The sequence below is a fragment of the Electrona antarctica genome (assembly GCF_951216825.1).
Source record: "Electrona antarctica genome assembly, contig: scaffold_261, whole genome shotgun sequence".
NCBI classification, from domain to species: Eukaryota; Metazoa; Chordata; class Actinopteri; order Myctophiformes; family Myctophidae; genus Electrona; species Electrona antarctica.
In genome coordinates, this window is record NW_027637434.1 from 35,001 (window position 1) to 47,500 (window position 12,500).

Sequence of the window (12,500 nt, forward strand, 5' to 3'; positions counted from 1 at the left end):
ACCATTACTGCTTCAATTTCAGGCATCCGGGACTTGCCGGCTGCATGTTTGAGCAAGATTGAGCAAATGTCAACTTTATGAACTCGGACATTACGGCTTCAGTTTTGGCTACCCCGACTTACTTTCAACTTCAGGTAACGTGTGGTTCAACTTTCAGCTTTGGGTAACTTGTGGTTAAACTATCTAGCAGTTTTCATTCTATAAGTGGACAACGATAGGCCGTAGACACACGGCGCTTAGACCATCACGATCGTCTCGAGAAGGCGAACATTTGTATGTAGGCATCTCATTGTTTTCTACTTTTGAGTTTGGGCTCAGTATGGTGTCAGGGTCTTAGAGTCCGAGTACACCCCCTAAAGTGGAGATAAATATGAAAAAAGGGACGCACCGGGTCATGCCATACACCAAAATGGCATGACCACGACCAATTCCTGTCCGAGTAACAGCCCTCGGAATTCGAAAAGTTGACTTTTCAAGCTCGGTGGCACGCTATGAGCTTGTAGGTCTGCTATTTTTGGGGGCCACTGTCTGTCTGTCTGTCTGTCTGTCTGTCTGTCTAAAATAGCAGACCTACTAATAGCAAAAAGACACACAATAGCAAAAAGACACACACACACGCGCAAAAGGCCTCCTCCTCCTCTCCTCTCCTCAAGAGACCAAAACAGAGCTAGAAAACATGTTTTTTCAACGCCAATCTTCGCAGATCGGACGTTTTCTTCATATTTGGAGCGCTGCGAATTCAATGGCGCCATTCTCGACTTTCCAGCGCGTTGGGAAAGGTCAGAGTTCAGCAAAAAGACTGCAGCTGCGGCCAGGGGTCAGACATGAGGTGAACCTTTGCTTAACCCTTAGCGTCGCGGCGGTGAGTCCGTTCGGGCCTGTTTATCGGATATGTTATAGAGCTCCCGGAGACGCACGTTTGCACCCGTAGAACGTCATCGGGCGACCTTCCTAGGAGGCGCGGCCTGGTTTCACTTTGTCAGAATCCGAGGCCTCCTCCTCCTCTCCTCTCCTCAAGAGACCAAAACAGAGCTAGAAAACATGTTTTTTCAACGCCAATCTTCGCAGATCGGACGTTTTCTTCATATTTGGAGCGCTGCGAATTCAATGGCGCCATTCTCGACTTTCCAGCGCGTTGGGAAAGGTCAGAGTTCAGCAAAAAGACTGCAGCTGCGGCCAGGGGTCAGACATGAGGTGAACCTTTGCTTAACCCTTAGCGTCGCGGCGGTGAGTCCGTTCGGGCCTGTTTATTGGATATGTTATAGAGCTCCCGGAGACGCACGTTTGCACCCGTAGAACGTCATCGGGCGACCTTCCTAGGAGGCGCGGCCTGGTTTCACTTTGTCAGAATCCGAGCCCACTAAAAACCTATGGTTGTGAGTACTGTCTGCCTTTACTGGGGCGAAGTGGGCGGCGTCGCTTCCGACTGTCGGAGACGTACGTGCGATACACCGAACCGTCCGTCAGGGCCTGCTCTCCGACATATCCGAACGTCGGACCGTGGCGTCTTATCGCCGACGCGCTGTCGCGCATCAAAGTGGGAAATTTGGAGGCGTTGGTTGGGGGCTACCGCGGCGACCGTGTGTCCGTTTGGCCCGAAACCTGCGCGGCTGCGATCGGGGCCGCGAGCCGGCCGCCGCCATGGTCTCGGATTTTTCCTGCGACTTTCGCCTCAAAATCTCACATTTCAGGGGAGAATAGCAGATCTACTGTCGCGCAGGGGAGAATAGCAGACCTACTGTCACGCATCAAAGTGGGAAATTTGGAGGCGTTGGTTGGGGGCTACCGCGGCGACCGTGTGTCCTCAAAATCTCACATTTCAGGGGAGAATAGCAGACCTACTGTCGCGCAGGGGAGAATAGCAGACCTACTGTCGCGCATCAAAGTGGGAAATTTGGAGGGGTTGGTTGGGGGCTACCGCGGCGACCGTGTGTGTAATGCCAGGCCCTCTGTTTGACACATGACATGGTATTCAAGGCCACACATCAGGGTTCACAAACCTGAAAGAATCTGGTGACATTCCCCAAATCTGAAGCTATTTGGTTAAAGGTCAACGCTTGCTCCTGGGGTCATTTTAGGCCCTAGGTCCTCCATTGTAAAGCCTATATACAATGGGAAAGTTGGGGAAGAACATATCAAGAGTGTGTAGTGCCAGGCCCTCTGTTTGACCCATGACATGGGATTCAAGGCCACACAACAGGGTTCACAAATCTGAAAGTATCTGGTGAAATTCCCCGAATCTGAAGCAATTTGGTTAACCGTCAGTGCTTGCATCCGGGGTCTTTTTAGGCCTTGGGACCTCCAGTAAAACGCCTACATACTCGCCGAATGTCGGGGAAGAACATATTAAGAGTGTGTAGTGCCAGGCCCTCTGTTTGACCCATGACATGGGATTCAAGGCCACACAACAGGGTTCACAAATCTGAAAGTATCCCTGAAGTTGAAGGTCAGGCTTACATGTGCCACACCCAGCAGGCGTCAGCTGATTGCAATCTCAACTAATTACACCTTTGCAGTCTGCATGCCAGAGCGTTTTCAACTCAGTTTTCTCCAGCACTTCAAGGGACAACATCTAGCCAGCATGTCCAAGGTAAGGCAACTTTTTTATGTTAATAAGCTGTTATGCAGTTGCTGTACACATTGTATTGTAATGTTTGATTTGGTGTTTACTTCACCATTTAAATAAATTGCAGAAGGAAGATGAAACCCTGGTTCCGAGTGGGGTACCCACCCTTGGACCCACCCTGGGACCCGATCTTGGACCCAACCTAAGAACAAATGAGGAGCCCGACCCGGAAAACACTGAGGAGCCCACCCTGGGACGCACACTGGCCCCCAACCCGGAATCAACCTTGGTCACCAGTGACAGTGAGGCCTCAACTTTAATCATCAGTGACAACGAGGATGAGAGTGAGAGCGAGGATCCCCCTGAGGATAGGGTCCCACCCTTAATTAGGATGAGCGTCTGGCCCTTTGAAAGCCCCCCGAAGAAGAGGAAGCTATAAAACTTCAAATATGTTCATTGTTTAAAAAGATTAAAATTGTTGTATTAAAACAGTATATGCATATTTTTCTTTTGTGCATATGTTTTGGACCAGGTCAAGGTCATGAAATTTGACCCTTGGGGTCATTTTAGGCCCTGGGACCAAGAGTGTGTAGTGCATGGCCTTAAATGACCCCAGGAGTAAGCGTTGACCATTATCCAAATTGCTTCAGATTTAGGTCAAAATAAATACTTTGACCTTCACAATGTAAAGTAGGTCTTGTTTGGGCAAGATTGAGCAAATTTCAACTTTATGAACTCGACCATTACTGCTTCAATTTCAGGCATCCGGGACTTGCCGGCTGCATGTTTGAGCAAGATTGAGCAAATGTCAACTTTATGAACTCGGACATTACGGCTTCAGTTTTGGCTACCCCGACTTACTTTCAACTTCAGGTAACTTGTGGTTCAACTTCCAGCTTCAGGGACTTACTTTCAACTTCAGGTAACTTGTGGTTCAACTTTCAGCCTCAGGGACTTACTTTCAACTTCAGGTAACGTGTGGTTCAACTTTCAGCTTTGGGTAACTTGTGGTTAAACTATCTAGCAGTTTTCATTCTATAAGTGGACAACGATAGGCCGTAGACACACGGCGCTTAGACCATCACGATCGTCTCGAGAAGGCGAACATTTGTATGTAGGCATCTCATTGTTTTCTACTTTTGAGTTTGGGCTCAGTATGGTGTCAGGGTCTTAGAGTCCGAGTACACCCCCTAAAGTGGAGATCAATATGAAAAAAGGGACGCACCGGGTCATGCCATACACCAAAATGGCATGACCACGACCAATTCCTGTCAGCCCTCGGAATTCGAAAAGTTGACTTTTCAAGCTCGGTGGCACGCTATGAGCTTGTAGGTCTGCTATTTTTGGGGGCCACTGTCTGTCTGTCTGTCTGTCTGTCTGTCTAAAATAGCAGACCTACTAATAGCAAAAAGACACACAATAGCAAAAAGACACACACACAAGCGCAAAAGGCCTCCTCCTCCTCTCCTCTCCTCAAGAGACCAAAACAGAGCTAGAAAACATGTTTTTTCAACGCCAATCTTCGCAGATCGGACGTTTTCTTCATATTTGGAGCGCTGCGAATTCAATGGCGCCATTCTCGACTTTCCAGCGCGTTGGGAAAGGTCAGAGTTCAGCAAAAAGACTGCAGCTGCGGCCAGGGGTCAGACATGAGGTGAACCTTTGCTTAACCCTTAGCGTTGCGGCGGTGGCGCGCTATGAGCTTGTAGGTCTGCTATTTTTGGGGGCCACTGTCTGTCTGTCTGTCTGTCTGTCTGTCTGTCTAAAATAGCAGACCTACTAATAGCAAAAAGACACACAATAGCAAAAAGACACACACACACGCGCAAAAGGCCTCCTCCTCCTCTCCTCTCCTCAAGAGACCAAAACAGAGCTAGAAAACATGTTTTTTCAACGCCAATCTTCGCAGATCGGACGTTTTCTTCATATTTGGAGCGCTGCGAATTCAATGGCGCCATTCTCGACTTTCCAGCGCGTTGGGAAAGGTCAGAGTTCAGCAAAAAGACTGCAGCTGCGGCCAGGGGTCAGACATGAGGTGAACCTTTGCTTAACCCTTAGCGTTGCGGCGGTGGCGCGCTATGAGCTTGTAGGTCTGCTATTTTTGGGGGCCACTGTCTGTCTGTCTGTCTGTCTGTCTGTCTGTCTGTCTGTCTGTCTAAAATAGCAGACCTACTAATAGCAAAAAGACACACAATAGCAAAAAGACACACACACACGCGCAAAAGGCCTCCTCCTCCTCTCCTCTCCTCAAGAGACCAAAACAGAGCTAGAAAACATGTTTTTTCAACGCCAATCTTCGCAGATCGGACGTTTTCTTCATATTTGGAGCGCTGCGAATTCAATGGCGCCATTCTCGACTTTCCAGCGCGTTGGGAAAGGTCAGAGTTCAGCAAAAAGACTGCAGCTGCGGCCAGGGGTCAGACATGAGGTGAACCTTTGCTTAACCCTTAGCGTCGCGGCGGTGGCGCGCTATGAGCTTGTAGGTCTGCTATTTTTGGGGGCCACTGTCTGTCTGTCTGTCTGTCTGTCTGTCTGTCTGTCTAAAATAGCAGACCTACTAATAGCAAAAAGACACACAATAGCAAAAAGACACACACACACGCGCAAAAGGCCTCCTCCTCCTCTCCTCTCCTCAAGAGACCAAAACAGAGCTAGAAAACATGTTTTTTCAACGCCAATCTTCGCAGATCGGACGTTTTCTTCATATTTGGAGCGCTGCGAATTCAATGGCGCCATTCTCGACTTTCCAGCGCGTTGGGAAAGGTCAGAGTTCAGCAAAAAGACTGCAGCTGCGGCCAGGGGTCAGACATGAGGTGAACCTTTGCTTAACCCTTAGCGTCGCGGCGGTGGCGCGCTATGAGCTTGTAGGTCTGCTATTTTTGGGGGCCACTGTCTGTCTGTCTGTCTGTCTGTCTGTCTGTCTAAAATAGCAGACCTAGTAATAGCAAAAAGACACACAATAGCAAAAAGACACACACACAAGCGCAAAAGGCCTCCTCCTCCTCTCCTCTCCTCAAGAGACCAAGTGTTTCGTTTCTCTACGACTGTGATGCCCCATACATATATATGTATGTATATATTGTGGCACTTTGATCATAAACCAAGACACAGAGACAGCGCTACGGGGGATTTGTATAGCCTTCCTTTTATTTAGAAGTGAGTTGACAAATGAAAAGGTGAACTAAGGCAGGTATCCACACACAAGCACTCGGCCAACACAATGTCTATCCTCTTCCTCTCCTCCTAGGTTCCCGTGGTTCCTGGAAGGCCTGAGGTGGGTATTTAATGTAACGGTTGCTTTCCCTCCTTTTCTCTCCCGGGAGATCCAGGATTCCAGGCTCGTGACGTCACGTAGCCATGGCAACCATGTCAACACAGGGTATTCGCCTCCTGTTAACGGTAATATCACTACTCCCTGGCTATTATGAGGGGGCTGGGGGTTCCTCGTATCCTCCCGACCCCTTCCGTGGGTTTTATTCTGAGGTTTCCGATGACTCGTCAGAGCCGTAGTTTGCCTGCGGATAAGAGACATGAGGTTATTACAGTGTTCGCATTATGCGGCATATTTAGTGAGGGAACGAGGTGCGCGTGTCTTACCGCCAGGCGCTCGATAGCGTGTGCACACCAGAGAGACCAGACCTTGACTGAGAGGGAGGCTGTGATATTTGTAGGCTGTAGGTGAGAGACGCAGGTGGGAAGCAATCGCTCTGATAGAGGATGACAGCCGGTACATACCGCCCCTCGATGATGCGTCCGAGAGGTTGACGCGGCGTCCCGCCTCCCTCTGCCTGTCTCTCTCCGGCGTGTGGGCGCCTACCTGGTCGGCGGTCCCTTAGCGAGACACCACAATATAGATACATATACACCTATACAGAGTGAAGTGGTTAGGGGCCTGCCTTAACTGTCTCCCTATAGGTGAGCCTGGGTGGGGCCTTCTTTTCCAGCTGATTGCTAATCAGAGAGCACCTGGGCCCGGTGCCTCTATAAAAGCAATCCCCCTGCCAGACACAAAGAGAGATCCAGAGGAGGCAGACCTGTTGCCTGTGCCTCCATACCCTCTAGCCTTCATGCCCAACTAGTTATGTTTGTTGTATTCACTTCGCTCGCTCACTCACTCACTCAGGCCCAGGCCAGACGTATCTGGATCTTTTGCAAAACGGATATTTTCGTCCTCTGTTTTAGAAAAAATCCCTGCCCATACGACAGAGATATCTGAGTCCACACACAAACGCAGAAACGCATTGAACACAGGATAAAATCACTGCAATAGCAGGTTTAAATTGTAGGCTATATTATACTTGATTTTATATTTACACTTATGAGGTGGCAATCATATTTTTTAATGAATGAATAAGTACCGCATTTTAAATGCCACCTAAATTGTGAGTGGAAGTTGAACATGTTTCTTTCATTGTCTGTCAGCATGTCACACTATGTGCGTCTCCAGATCCCGACTCTCGACTTTTCTCTCCATAATTTAAAAATGACACTTTACCATTGCTCTGGCGACTTGGCAAGTCCCACACAGAAAATAATAGCATAGTCAGACCTATAGAAGTGTCCACAACCAGTTGTGAGCTTGTAGAGTGGCTATATTTTCGAGCTGTATAATAAATGTCACCTTATAAATGTAGGTTAATACAAGTTGATTGAGATTTCATTAATGGCTCAGAGCTGAAATGTGTTTCACTTCACTCACTCACTCACTCACTCACTCAGTCTGTCAGTTGGTGAGGTGGAGGCTGCATCTATCAGTGAGTAGTATGGCTAATTCTGATATATATGTTTGTATTTTTAGTTGACTGAAATGATTTTAGTCGACCCAAACCACAGTTGATTGAAATGCACAGATTTCTTACATTTTAAAGAAAGTCCACAAAGCTGAACGTTTAACCACAAGTTCCTTGATGTGGGAGGTAACTTGGGGTAGGCCATTTTTGCAAAAACCCATAGTTTCTGAAATAATCACCTGCTACATGTAAGGGTCCACAAAGCTGAAAGTACCTGGTGAAATTCTTCGAATATGAAGCAATTTAGTTAACGGTCAGCACTTGTTCCTGGGGACCCTCTGGAGCACTGTCCTCTCTTAGTACAGGAATTCTATGTAAAATACAGGATCAACCTCTAACTAATTGCAAAAAAAACAAACTCAGCTGATTTTGCATCTTCAATATATCCTGAATAACAGAAAAAAAGTTGCCTGGAATTGTCTGAGGGGAAGTGTTGAAAATGGCCTGTACAGTATGGCCACCATTGACATCCTATATAAGGCAAATATTTTCTAGATTTCCTTTTGCTTTAAATAACATGTGACATGTCAAACTAGAGGGTTTTCATGATGCTGAATCCATTCCAAGCATTAGTTTTGCATAAAAACACTCATTGGGCTAAATTTGGCCATAGCAACTTGCCCAAATGTGCTGACATGATCACATTTTGGCAAGTTTCTATGGCCAAATTTAGCCCAATGAGTGTTTGTATGCAAAAGAGCTGTTGCCCCCGCAACCAGACTACGGATAAGCGGTTGAAGATGGATGGACATTGTGTGTGTGTGTGTGTAAGTGTGATATGCAAGTACATATACAATACATACTTTGTGAATTGGAGAGGGAAATCTAGAGCTCTCTAGAGCTGTTGCCCCCGCAACCAGACTACGGATAAGCGGTTGAAGATGGATGGACATTGTGTGTGTAAGTGTGATATACAGAAAAATAAACGTACCCCTGCCTGTGCTGCCAACAGCGGCCTCTGGATCAGTGGGCTGGTGAGGTGCAGGCCTTCCTCTTCCCCTTCCCCGACCTAGAATTATAAAGAAATAAATAATTATTTACCATAAACACACTATTTACATATACAATACAATAAATGCATTTTATTTGTGTGAAGAAATGTAATGTTACCTCTGCCTGCTCTGCCAACAGCAGCATCGGGTGGTTGTGGTGTCGCTTCCCTTGCACTCTTAGCTGAAAACACAGTACAATATATATTTATTATTTAGATAAATATAGGATGTGCACACCCAGCTTGAATGACATGCTTGAATAATAACATGCTAAACCCCTTGTACCTAAACTTCTTTGCCTTTTTTTTCACCATTTTTGAATAGTTCAAATAGCCAATCTACAAGCTCACAATACAATATATCGATGTAAATAGACCCCACAGTCTCAGTTGCCATTTAGTTCTGAAATTACATAACTATAGGTTACCTTCCAAGTCAAATGGATCACCACCATCACTGGGCTGGAGAGATGCAGACCTCTTCAGACCTGAAAATGCATATACATAATTACTTATTACCCCCCACACACACACACACACACACACACACACACACACACATAAATGAATTTTGCATTTTGTGTGCAATAGTGCAGAAATGTAACTGCACTCCTATAGATAATATAGGATGTGCACACCCAGCTTGAATGACATGCTTGATTGACATGCTAAACCCCTTATACCTAAACTTATTTGCCTTTTTTTTTAACCTATTTGAATAGTTCAAATAGCCAATCTACAAGCTCACAATAAAATATATCGATGTAAATAGAGCCCACATACATAATAATTACTTATTACCCCCCACACACACACACTGTAGCTTACCTCTGCCTGTCCTGCCAGCACCAACAGCGGCATCTGGTGGCGGGGGTGCATCACGTATCTCGACATCTGAAAATGGCGCAGACCATACAATATATATTTTAGTCAGATAACAACAATCTAGGGTGATGTGCACTATTTTATATGATTATTTTTTTGCTTGAATGACATCATTCAGACAGTCCCAGACAGTTGCAATTTAGTTAGTTCTGAAAATGAATAAAACAAATCTTGCCTCCAGAGTAAAGAGACGACTCATCTTCGTATTCTGACGAGCCGTATTGGTCTGACTCGTCAGAAGAAGTCCAGGTAAACTCGTCAGATCGCTCTACAAAAAGGTTAAAAAAAAAAAGAATACAAATCAATATGCATGAATTAGACACTATCCAGACTAACAACTTACATTTTAGCGATTCAAATAAATATTACATAAATAAATAATTACATAAATAGGTCTGGCCTATACGCTTACCATCGGTAAATCGTCGCTCGTCCCTGCCGCTGCGCCGTGCACGCGTCGGTGACCAAGACTGGCCGGAACTCTCGTCTCCAGAATCGAGCCCAGACTTGAGAGGAGATTGATGTAAACTATTGTGCGAGCTGTATGGAGACTCTAGCCGCTGTCTTTCCAACCATGCACGGGTGTGACGGGAACGTGGAGTCGACGCACCCGACACATGAGAAGACTGGGATGATGGGAGGGAAACAGGATGGATGGACTGACCAGGATCGATCGGAATAGAAGACTGGGATAACTTGATCAAATGCTGTGGTTCATCTTCCTCTTCATTCTCGAACTCAGAACCCGTATCAGGCCGGGGGATGGCACGGATAAACGCATCCAGCGTCGACTGACCACGGCCCGGAGCTAGCGGAAGCCTGCGCCCCCCACGGGTACCACTGGACCGGCCACGAGCTGTAACGCTTGGAGCGACACTGGGCCCCGGTATGGCATCGTCGCCAGCAGCACCTCCTCCTCCACCTCCACCACCCCCGCGGCGGTGTTTCGCGACCTTTCCTCGCCCGCCTGGAGCTACACCACTCGGCCCAGGTTTGGACTCGTCGCCAGCAGCACCTCCTCCTCCACCTCCACCACCCCCGCGGCGGTGTTTCGCGACCTTTCCTCGCCCGCCTGGAACTGGAAAGGCTGGAGCTACACCACTCGGCCCAGGTTTGGACTCGTCGCTAACGCGATGATGATGATCACCTCCACCACCGCGTCTCTGGACCTTTCCTCGCCCGGCTTGAATTGGAATTGGAAAGGCTGGAGGCGCTACGGGCCCAGGTTTGGACTCGTCGCGATGATCATCATCATCACCTCCTCCACCACCACCACCACGGCGGCGTCTCTGGGCCTTTCCTCGCCCGGCTTGACTTGGAAACGCTGGAGCTACGGGCCCAGGTTTGGGATCGTCGGCATGATCATCATCACCTCCTCCTCCACCACGGCTCTTTCCACGCCCCGCAGGACCGTACGGTGTAAGCTTACGAGCCGACATGACACTCAAACTCGGACAACACACGCCAACAAGGTAACAAACTCACTCAAAAATACCGATATCTCGCTCTCTCTCTCAAACACGTCTTCACGCTCCACTTCAATACGACCTACTCCCACAAATCGGTGGGAAAATCACACGCCTTTTTATATGCCAGTATTTGTTTTGATTGGTTTCCTTTGATTTTTAGGCGTTGTTTAGGCGATCGGTCGCTTGTTTTGCATTACGGGGCAGCTAGACCTCGGAGCTAAAACACATAAAGTTGTTGTTTTTTTTTTCTTTTGATGTGATGCTGTGCTGATGTCTTGTGTGCAAACATATAGCTTTGATCAGCGTTTTTCCTATCGTTCGTTGGCTTGGGACCTGGGGTCAGAGTGACACAAATAAAAAAATGGAGAGAAAGTTGTCGTTTTTTTTTTTTTGGTGGTTGTGTGGAATGGGTTACCGGAGCCGCGGCTTCCCCCCCCTCCCTCCCCCTGGAGCTGCTGTTGTGTGGCTGGCTGTTGTGCTGTTGTGATGGCGTTGTGTGGTCCTTTGATCAGCGTTTTGTATTGTTTGTTGGCTTGGGACATTGAGGTAATTCCGACACAGATGAAAGGAGGTGTAGAAGTGTTGAATGACTGTGCTATGATAGCCACGGTTCACACGACGGCCGACGCTCATGTTTCAGGGCTACTGAATGTTGTGATTTACATTTGGGGGGTAATAACATTTGAATAAGCCTTGTTGTGCTGTAGTGACTGTAGTGGCTGAACAATTAATTGTGAACCAACCATTGATCACAGCAACACGACACTTTGTGACAAGTTGGGTAAGACCCCCCCCTAGCCTGTGCACCCAAAAACCGTCAATCCGTCAATTCCGTCAACGGTAGGTCTGGATTAATTAATCCAATCCGTCAATTCCGTCAACGGTAGTCTAAGGGTTAAGAGCAAAGTTCTAGGCATGCGCAGTGAAGCATGACGCCTGTGAACATAGACGTTCCGTACATAGATGTGCCACGCAATGGTAGGCCTCAGGCCTGGTATAGGCCTCAGGCCTGGTATAGGCCTCAGGCCTGGTATAGGCCTCAGGCCTGGTATAGGCCTCAGGCTTGAATGGTAGGCCTCAGGCCTGGTATAGGCCTCAGGCTTGAATGGTAGGCCTCAGGCTTGGTATAGGCCTCAGGCTTGGTATAGGCCTCAGGCTTGAATGGTAGGCCTCAGGCCTGGTATAGGCCTCAGGCTTGAATGGTAGGCCTCAGGCCTGGTATAGGCCTCAGGCTTGAGGCCTGGTATATGGTAGGCCTCAGGTCTACCATTCTGAAATTTAATTTAATAATATTTGGACTGCTGGACAGCTGACAGTAGGCTCTCTTTACTCTTTAAATTAATCTGTGACATGTTACCGATTCCGACCCGTTCCGAAAATATTTTCAAATAGTTAAACCAAACCCGAATGGATCCGTGACAATTTCGTCCGATTCCGACACGTTCCGATATTTCTTTCAAATTGCTGCGCCGAGTCCGACCGAATTCCTATTATTTCCGACATTCCGAGAGACCCGACCCAGCTGAGCCAGGCAGACATAAATGTGGACTATATATAAATAATATAACGTATTGACCAATTACCATTTATGATTAAAGCGCGAGAGAGAGAGAGACACACAGACAGACAGAGAGAGAGAGAGACACACAGACAGACAGAGAGAGAGAGACACACAGACAGACAGAGAGAGAGAGACACACAGACAGACAGAGAGAGAGAGAGACACACAGACAGACAGAGAGAGAGAGACACACAGACAGACAGAGAGAGAGAGACACACAGACAGACAGAGAGAGAGA

The 12,500-nt window shown here is 47.5% G+C and overlaps 1 protein-coding gene across 1 annotated transcript in view; it reads right to left on the reverse strand.

The window, feature by feature from the left end:
- LOC306918927 (phosphatidate phosphatase LPIN1-like) overlaps positions 1-12,500 on the reverse strand; it is a gene marked incomplete at both ends in the record, with an annotated part of 88,160 nt that overhangs the window by 34,339 nt on the left and 41,321 nt on the right. The window lies entirely within an intron of this gene.